At 36.4% G+C, this 9,153-nt stretch overlaps 1 non-coding gene across 1 annotated transcript; it reads left to right on the forward strand.

Moving 5' to 3' along the window:
• The first annotated feature begins 8,775 nt into the window (after window positions 1-8,775).
• TRNAR-UCU (transfer RNA arginine (anticodon UCU)) lies at window positions 8,776-8,848 on the forward strand. The gene has a single exon. It is a non-coding gene; the product is annotated as a tRNA-Arg (tRNA).
• The last annotated feature ends 305 nt before the right edge of the window (window positions 8,849-9,153 follow it).

Here is a 9,153-nt window from a genome sequence, read left to right on the forward strand (position 1 = left end):
TCGGCCAACCCACTGCTGTCCTCCACATCCACAAGCAACTCCTCACAAAACCTCTTATCCGCCACTAAACCCACCATCACCTCCACCTTCTCCACCTCCATGGACTCAAAATCAATCCGATCTGCAAATTAAACTTCGATCTATACAAATTTCAAAAGCATGATGTAATCAAATTTGATATCCATAAAGAAACAAACCTTAGCGGCAAAAAGTAAGAACACAAAGAATAAAGGGAGGCGCCAATGGAATGGGGATAGATAAACCCATATTTGAATAGTAGGGAGAGCGAGGAGGTGGTGGTGAAGAGGTGTGAAAAGAGGAGGAGAAGGAGGAGACAGATTCGATGAGTGAGAGTGAGGGTGAGAGTGGGAGAGAGATAGGTTTGGAATCAATGGGCGACGTAGACCCTCTTTGGTCTCATTTATGTGCCCATGACCTCCCCTTTTCCCAACCCTTCAAGCTCATCGATCTTCAAAATCAAAGAGAAACAAGATGAGAGAATTTTAATGGCAATAGAGAAGAAGAGTGAGAGGAATTTGCCCAAATTTTAATGGCAATAAATGAAGAAGGAAACAAAAAAATTGCAAATTTCGTTTAAAATTTGCCCAATTTTTTGGCAAAACTAAAACACCATAATTGAGGGAGAGTGAAAGTAGCATTTGGAATTTGAAGTGTTGTGGAGTGATCCATATCGTTAGATCTGGCCTAATCTAACGGTTCAGACAATCCGCACTATATCTTTCTATTAGTTGATGTGTTGCTTAGTTAAATCCATATATTTTCTTTTAGATTATTTTTTATATTTTCACTTTCATTCAACGCACACATTTAACTTGATTATCCTTTGGGATACTTGAATGGAATGAAAATTAATCTCATAATGCGTACACTATAATGCTAAGATATTTGTTAAATTACTAGATTAAAGTATTATATATTTTTCTAAATTAGCCATAATCACCTACGAAATAAAATTGACTTTCTCATCTAATTAATTATACTTAAATTCCGAAATTTAACTTATACATCTATTACTTAATTAGTCTTTGATTTTCAAAGAAGATTAGTCTTTATTATATATGAACTTCAATGGAAATATATATATGCTATCAATACATAGTATATACATAGTCATATATATTTTTAGAAGGGTTTCTTTATTCATCGATACATATATTATTAATAAGCTAAATCAAAGTAACTAAAATAATGGAATGAATCAAATTAAATTTTCAATATCGATTCTTAATTAGATTTAGATATCAAAATTTAATATAATTATCTACTACAAAAATTAAAGGAACAAAAGTTAGGTAACATAAGGGCTACTTGGGTTTCTATTAGCAAAGTAAGTTATGGGCTAAGTGACTGTTCATTTCAATTATACGTATATTATAGTACACAGTTAAAATCTTGGATGAAACGGGCATCGTTTGACCATCTAATCATCAAGAAAACAAAAAAAAGTGCATTTTGACCACACAAATACACTATGACCGCCACCCTTCGAAAATCTTCTTCAACGACGGATAGGAGACGGTAGAAGGAAATGACCACCGGGTCTGGAATATGGCAACCCCGCCCCTGAAAGGTTCCAGAAGTAGGGTCCACCCATAGAGCATATAAGTGGTGTTTTCGATTTTCCAATGATCGGACGACCAAATAATGCACATTTCGGCCCAAATGTTAACCATTCTTATTATTCTACGTACATGCCATATCTAACGGTCAGTTTTTCTGACGGATGTCAACTTCAAATAGCGCTTTCAAGAAAACAACTTCTTTGTTAACCTAGTACAAAGGTTATGTAACATAAGAGGCTACTTAAGTTTTCAATTAGTAAAGTAATCATTTGGACTAACTAACCATTGTATGTCAGATATATGTATATTATGGTACATAGTTAAAATTTGGGATGGAACATGCGTCATTTGTCCGTCTAATCATCAAGAATACCGAAAAAGTGCACTTTGACCACCGCTTTTCGGAAATATTTCTCCGCAACAGATAGGAGACGGTAGAAAAAAATGACCAAAGATTCTGGAATATGACAACCCCGCCCCCCCCCCCCCCAAAAGGCCCCGGAAGTGGGATCCACCCATAGGGCATATAAGTGGTAGATGAAAAAAATTAAAGTGACGGAAACAAAAAACTTTCATTGCCTAAGAGGGTTTAAAGTGACGAACTTATTTATGTCGTCACAGGTTCTTCGTTTAAAAGAGTTAGGACGATATAATTCTCTATTCGTCGCTTTAATGACACTTAAGCAACGACTTGCCAATTTTACGGGATGACATCGTTTATTCATCACTTAAGCTTTACATAGGTGATGCAATTTATGATTTTGATAAAGGTTTGTCGCCTAAGTGTATAATTGGCGTAGTGATGGTCGTCATAATTACCCTACGTATTAATTGATTACATATATAGTTGCTAGTAGTTCTGAACTTCCAATCATGGAGAGGAATATGGTAGCTGATATCTTTGCTAAGCATAGTACCTCTAACGATAGAGGAATATGTATCTTACATGACCCTCATACGCTGGTTTCTGATGCTCTGCTGGATGACATTGTTGGTCTTTCTAGAGCTAGAGAGTTTATGACTTGTAGCTCTGGCTAGTTTCTTCGTTGCTTTCTTTTACTTGGGCTAATGACCCCATTTATAAAAAAAACTTCCAATCATGGCAATGATGATGATCGTTATCACCGTACCATCATCAATGAGATCATCTCTCTCTCTCTCTCTCTGCCCTAATTTACAATGAATGGAGGACTTTGTGTGTTTACTTCAATAAGTAACTAATAATTTAACCATCATGCTTCGTGAGAGTTTTTAACGTGCAATTGCAATTAACATTCAAATAAGTCTTATTAATCTCTTCAAACCCTAAATCATAAGAGTTTTCTTCTCAAGTGATATTTAACCCTAGTTCATACCTACATTTATCTAATTTATATTCAACTGCATTAATCTGCAATCAAAAGATTTTTAGGAGCACCTGCACGTCGGCTGCACCACAGAAGGAGGCATATATACTTCTCAATTTGTCAGTCTCCTTACTATAATTTTCTTACCATATTTAGGGTAAATTAGCATTACCATTTATCACGCAGTTATTGACAGAAGTGGCTCTTATCATTGTTGGAGGAAAAAATGTAATGTACCGTTGGAAGGTTTGGAAGTGGTATATATTGTCATCAAAAGGTGTGGGAATGACTACAAATTATGTATACCCTTGCAATGATTCCAATAAGTGAGGACCTCGTTTCTGGACCTTCTTGCTTCATATACGAAATTAGTGGACAAAAAATATCAACATCACCCAACAATTTCTTTTGGGATGCCAGAAGATACGTTGCAATTTGGTCTTTTATATTGAGGAGAACAATAAGAACCATATGAGCTAGCTACATCCTTGTTTTTTGTTATGTTCAATGATATATGTAAATACTAATTTAAAGTTGGGATTGCTATGACAAAATGTCAAATTTTGAGAAAATAATTAGTTTCTGCATTGTCACCAAGCTGATATAACCTAGGATGAGTTCAACACTTTAGTTAATGATTATCGATCTCGATTCATAGCTAACTATGCAGTTTATTGTTTAACATGTATGTCATAGCTAGCATGCACTGATCTTAATTTTATCTACTCTTTGGTTTGTTGTTGTTTTTAGTAGTGTACGTCTTTGAGTACGTGAGTTGTATACGAGTAAATCAATTAAAATGATACACAGTGAGTGTGAGTTGTATTACTTGTATATATATGAAAACTCATTTGTGATGACTCATCATTCTGAGACATGTATATGCTTGTAGCTAGATTGCTGATACTCTACATTATAGTTGAATCACTATTTCTGTAAGGTCTGGATTTTGAGTTTTTCATCTCTAATTGTCCTGTTTTACTTATTAATACAAATCTAAATGCTTAATACTAATGGATCTAAGCACGGCCAGCACACGTTGGGATATTAAGAGGCTAACTAGTTTTATATAAGGAGTCACAAGAAATTTGAGGTATAAAGATATATTAAATTAAATCGTTGGGGGCCAAACGAAGAAAACAATATATAGTATTTAAACTTAAAATGGGATTATTATTCTTCGATCTAATACCTTCTTACATTAATTATTACACTTCACTTATTGGTCTTTCATTAGTTTTTTGAAGGACTTCTTACATGGTTTCTTCTCATTGCATCTCGGAGATCTTCGATCTACGCCTCTTATAATTTTCCTAGTTGATGATTGATATTCTGAAGTAGTCGTTGATTAATTCTTAAAAGAAAGAGCTGCTATGCTATGCCATGCTCTCCTCAAACGAGGTTTAATTTTTTAGGACCTTAAGATCGAGAACATGTGACTCGGCCTTGTCCTTGTATCGATCGTATTATAATTTCCTCTTATATATATTATATATATATATATTTGGCTTTTCTAGCTGCTTCAACTCAATAATGGTGCTCTTTCTATACTAATTAGCATGCAAAGGAGTAAGCCTATCACTTTCATATTAACAGAGGGAGATCAAAAAGGGTGCAAGCCGCAGAACTCGATCAAAATCTCACACACGCACACACATATATGTATTTCAAGTGACAATGCAAGTAACATATACTAGCTAGCTTAACCAAAACCACTGCAAGGTAGTAGTGGATCTTTTCTAGTTGGGTGTACTCCCCGACCTAGGTTCGATTCACGAAACTATCAAAAGTGGCCAGAGAGGAGTTGCAATGCCCCTGTAGGAAGACCTCCCCAACGGATTAGTTATTGGGCCTAGAAAACCTTTGGAACACCGTAACAATCAGTAAAAAAAAAGCTAACTTAACCAAGAGGTTGACAAAGTCATCATGACTATATCAATCTTTGAAGGAGGAGAAGACTTCTATTATAGTTGGCAACCAAAAGCCAATATAACGAGAGGCAACTATAGAATCTTATATTCATACCTTCAAAAATGTTATTTGGACCTCCTTATTTAGTAGACATCTTTTTTATTTTTACAAATACTTAAAATGATATTTAGACCTCCATACTCTTTTTAAAAAGCCAATAATTAGTATTTTATTATTAGGATTAATGATTTTTCCAATTTTACTTTTATTCAATTATTATAAATATTTTTTTAATAATTACATAATCCATCTTCTAAAATTAATGTTCTCTTTCACTCCTAATAATATTGTTCTTTTTTTTCATTCATTGATTTGAAACTTACCAAATAGTAAAAATAACACAAAAAATTCAAATATCTATTGAACAATTTTTTCTCTCAGATCCTAACCGAAGTTTATCAAAAATTCTATGTAGCTTTTCAATTGATACATGAAGATTAATAATGTGATTTATTAAAATTTTTAACAATATAAAATGAAATTAATTAAATCATCTTATTCAATTTATTATTCCAAATTGGGGTTTCCTTAAAATAAGTGAATGAATAAAGGATTGATGAAAAAGAAAAAAATATCATTTATATTCACTATTTTAAATTAGGGAGGTTGAGTTTTTTTTCACTCTTATATGTCTGTTTGGTGATTTCACATGCGTTAGAAAAAGCCAACACGAATAAGTGTTGTTTTGGGAAGTATGAATAGAAACTCTGTTCTATAAATGACCACTGCAAGGTTACCTCAGTAGCACGTACATCTACAGCTTAACTATGATTGACCCTGAGTATTACATACATTTATGGCTTAATGTCACGGACCTAGCCATTCGGCTGCCACACTTGGTCCATGCGGCGCTCAATCCCCATGCAGCCAGCCTTATTCAACGGGGCAATGCACCGGTTTCGCCCTGTCTTGGGCTCATCAAGGGATCAGTTCTAGACCATGATCAGTGTGTAGGGCGGTCAACTCCCTTCTTCGACGTTAAGTCCCCGACTAGCGACAAGCTCCCCAAACTCAACCGGGTCGGCCTACTTGAACCCATTGGAAGGAGCAGCCATATATCTCCCACACCTTCTGGCCTTGGAGCAATCCCACGTATGCATGAAGCACATTTAACCAGCGATGCCCACAGTAGACACTCCCGAAAACGGGACGTGGCATCCTCCCCCACCAAAATTGGTGTACGTCCTTGTACACGGCATCCCCACTTGCGGCCCGCGTAACCCTTGTACGCTCGCGATGTCTAGAGCGACGAAAAGGAGTTCCCAAAGATCGCCCAACAATGACTTCGCGCCGGATCTCTTGTCCTAGACTTTGCCATAGATCCTCTCGTCCAGCCCTCCCCTTGAGGCGACTCTGCCTACTTGACTCCCCCGCAGAGCCCTCCGTATCCTGGAGACACAGCGACACGTGTGAGCGCTTGGCGACACAACGACAACGATGTTGAGGTGGCTCTAATACCACTTGTAACGGACCTAGCCATTCAGCTGCCACACTTGGTCCATGCGGCGCTCCATCCTCATGGAGCCAGCCTTATCCAACGGGGCAATGCACTAGTTTCGCCCTACCTTGGGCTCATCAGGGGATCGGCTCCAGACCCCGACCAGTGTGTAGGACGGCCAACTCCCTTCTTCGACGTTAAGTCCCCGACTAGCGACAAGCTCTCCAAACTCAACCGGGTCGGCCTGCCTGAACCCGTCGGAAGGAGCAGCCATATATCTCTACACCTTCTGGTCTTGGAGCAATCTCACGTATGCATGAAGCATATTTAACCAACGATGCCCACAATGGACACTCCCAAAAACGGCACGTGACACTAAGCTTGTCTAATAATTTAATCTACAAAAAAGTTGATGTAGTAGTAGTGGTACGCACTACGTACGTACGTACGTTGCCGGCCTTGTCTCATGCATGGACTTCATTCATAACATACTAGTTATGATCGAATAAATGGTGTTGTGCCGTTTCACTATTGTAAATACTTTTGCGCTTGTTGATGTGACCCAACATTCCAACAGATACTGAAATTTCCCCGATTAGGGGTTTTGGCTGAATTCCATTGATTGCTTTTTAACTAGGCTTTCCTGACTACGACTAAGAAGGAGAAGAAAAAAGAGGAGACTTAAATTTTGCCAATTAAAAGATTTTCTTGCGCATGCAGAGAGACGTTGTTATAGATCAAATATTTATTTATTTTGGGTTAAGACGTTGTTGTAGATCGATAATAACATATTAAACAGCAACTCTACACCAAGTGGTTCAATTATACAATGTCAATTATCCACAAATACATTTTGATTCATACAGTATACCAACTCGATCAGATAGCTAGCTAGAAGTTTAAAATTTACGTACTTAACTCCAAAACAGATCCATCAGAAGAATATACGAATCACTGAATCATATTATATGAAGCTCGGTCTGCATTTGGTGCAGTCTCGGAGTCAGTGGCGGAGCCACGTAGAGGGTTTTGGGTGTCATGGCACCCCCACAATGATTAGCTTAACCTTACAACCAACTCTTAATTATACTCAAAACCCTAGTGTAAAGAAGTTTTGGTACTAAACTGGCACCCCCAAATTAATTGCCTATATCAGTATTCAGAATAGGCAGACTATAATTAAGAGATTTATATCAGTAGTACCAGCTAGAATGGTGAAGTTACTATTTATAGAACGTCATCTAATCATGTTAAATTAATTAGAGAATATGGTAAATTGCATTTATATCATCCTTTTTTATATCTAATTATTAAATCTCAATGTAAATTATTGATTTTCTTTCCTAAATTATAATGGGATTTGTGAGAACAAATAATTACCGGCAATAAATATATATTATTTTAATAACAGCGTTAAATATATTTATTGCGTAAAATAATTTTTGTGTTTGGACCCTCACGTTTTCAATTCCTAACTCCGCCACAGGTCTCGGTGGGTATTGAGCTACTGTTGAGTGTTGACTTAAGAGAAAAATGAAAATAATTGGAGGGTGCGAGTTGTTTGAGCTGGGGTTCATATGTATATTGATCACTACCTTTCAGTAAGTTTTTGTTTACAAATCGATGACGAGAATCCGAACTCTGGAGTGATCGATGTTCTAGGGGACTCTAGCTAGGTGCCCAGTTCCATATATGATATGTGGAGACAGTGGAGTATGTGGTGGGTCTTCTAACATGCTACCTAGCATTTTTAATCCGATGAAAATGTTGAAGGAACTTGTTTCTGAACCCTGATTTTCTGTACCCTAAAGATGGTTGTGCACTATTGGAAACACTAGTATATATATGCTCCAATGATTCATAATCATAGAATTGAAGATTAAATATCGAATTGTTAACTGTCACACTAACATATAAGTCAACTGGATAATTCTTTCTCATAATTGCAGAATTGCCATTTGCCCCACTAGCCGGTAGTTCGAGCACTCCTAATCAGTTGGCCAAAAAAGCTCAATTTGCATAATAATTAGCATAATAGAGTTGATTTAGTTGGTATAATGCCTTAATCGGTCTTGTAGCTAGCTCGGACCAACCTCTACAGTTGCATGCGGTTGCATAATTAGCGTTTAGATTGATAACGATCAAGCATCAAGTATTTACCTGCACATACGTACATAGTTGCTGATGTAGGTGCTTAAAATTAATTAATTTGGTGCGATGAGAGAAGTTAGAGAACACAATCACTATATTGTTAATTAATCGATTCTGGTTAGCAGTGAGTCAGGGACCCTATGATATGTGGTTGTGATTGGGTCTGATTGCTACAGTCAACTAATTATCTATTAGTCTATTACTAATGGAAACGAACAATTTTGTGAGTTACGTTATTAGTGTTATATGGTTTTATATACCTGCAAGAAACAGCCACTACCAACTAGCGCCCATGGCCTAATGGATAAGGCGCTTGACTTCTAATCAAGCGATTGTGGGTTCGAGTCCCACTGGGCGTGTTCCGTTTTACATTTTGTATTTTTGATTATTAGTTTAATACTCTGCTCATTTATATGTTGATCATTTTTTTAGAAGACTTATATATATATATATATATATATATATTTTTTAACCCACTCTCTCCTTCAATATTACACATACACTTGCTAGGCACATTTAGTTTTTTTTTTCCGGTCGACGCACGTGTGTGTAGGAACTAAGAACTACCACAATTTTAGAATTGGTTAGGTTATTAATAAGATTTTGTATGTGATAAATAATTTTATAAAAAAATAAAAAATATTATATTTAAAATTATCGCTGT

The sequence above is a fragment of the Argentina anserina genome, chromosome 6, assembly GCF_933775445.1.
Source record: "Argentina anserina chromosome 6, drPotAnse1.1, whole genome shotgun sequence".
Lineage (NCBI taxonomy): Eukaryota > Viridiplantae > Streptophyta > Magnoliopsida > Rosales > Rosaceae > Argentina > Argentina anserina.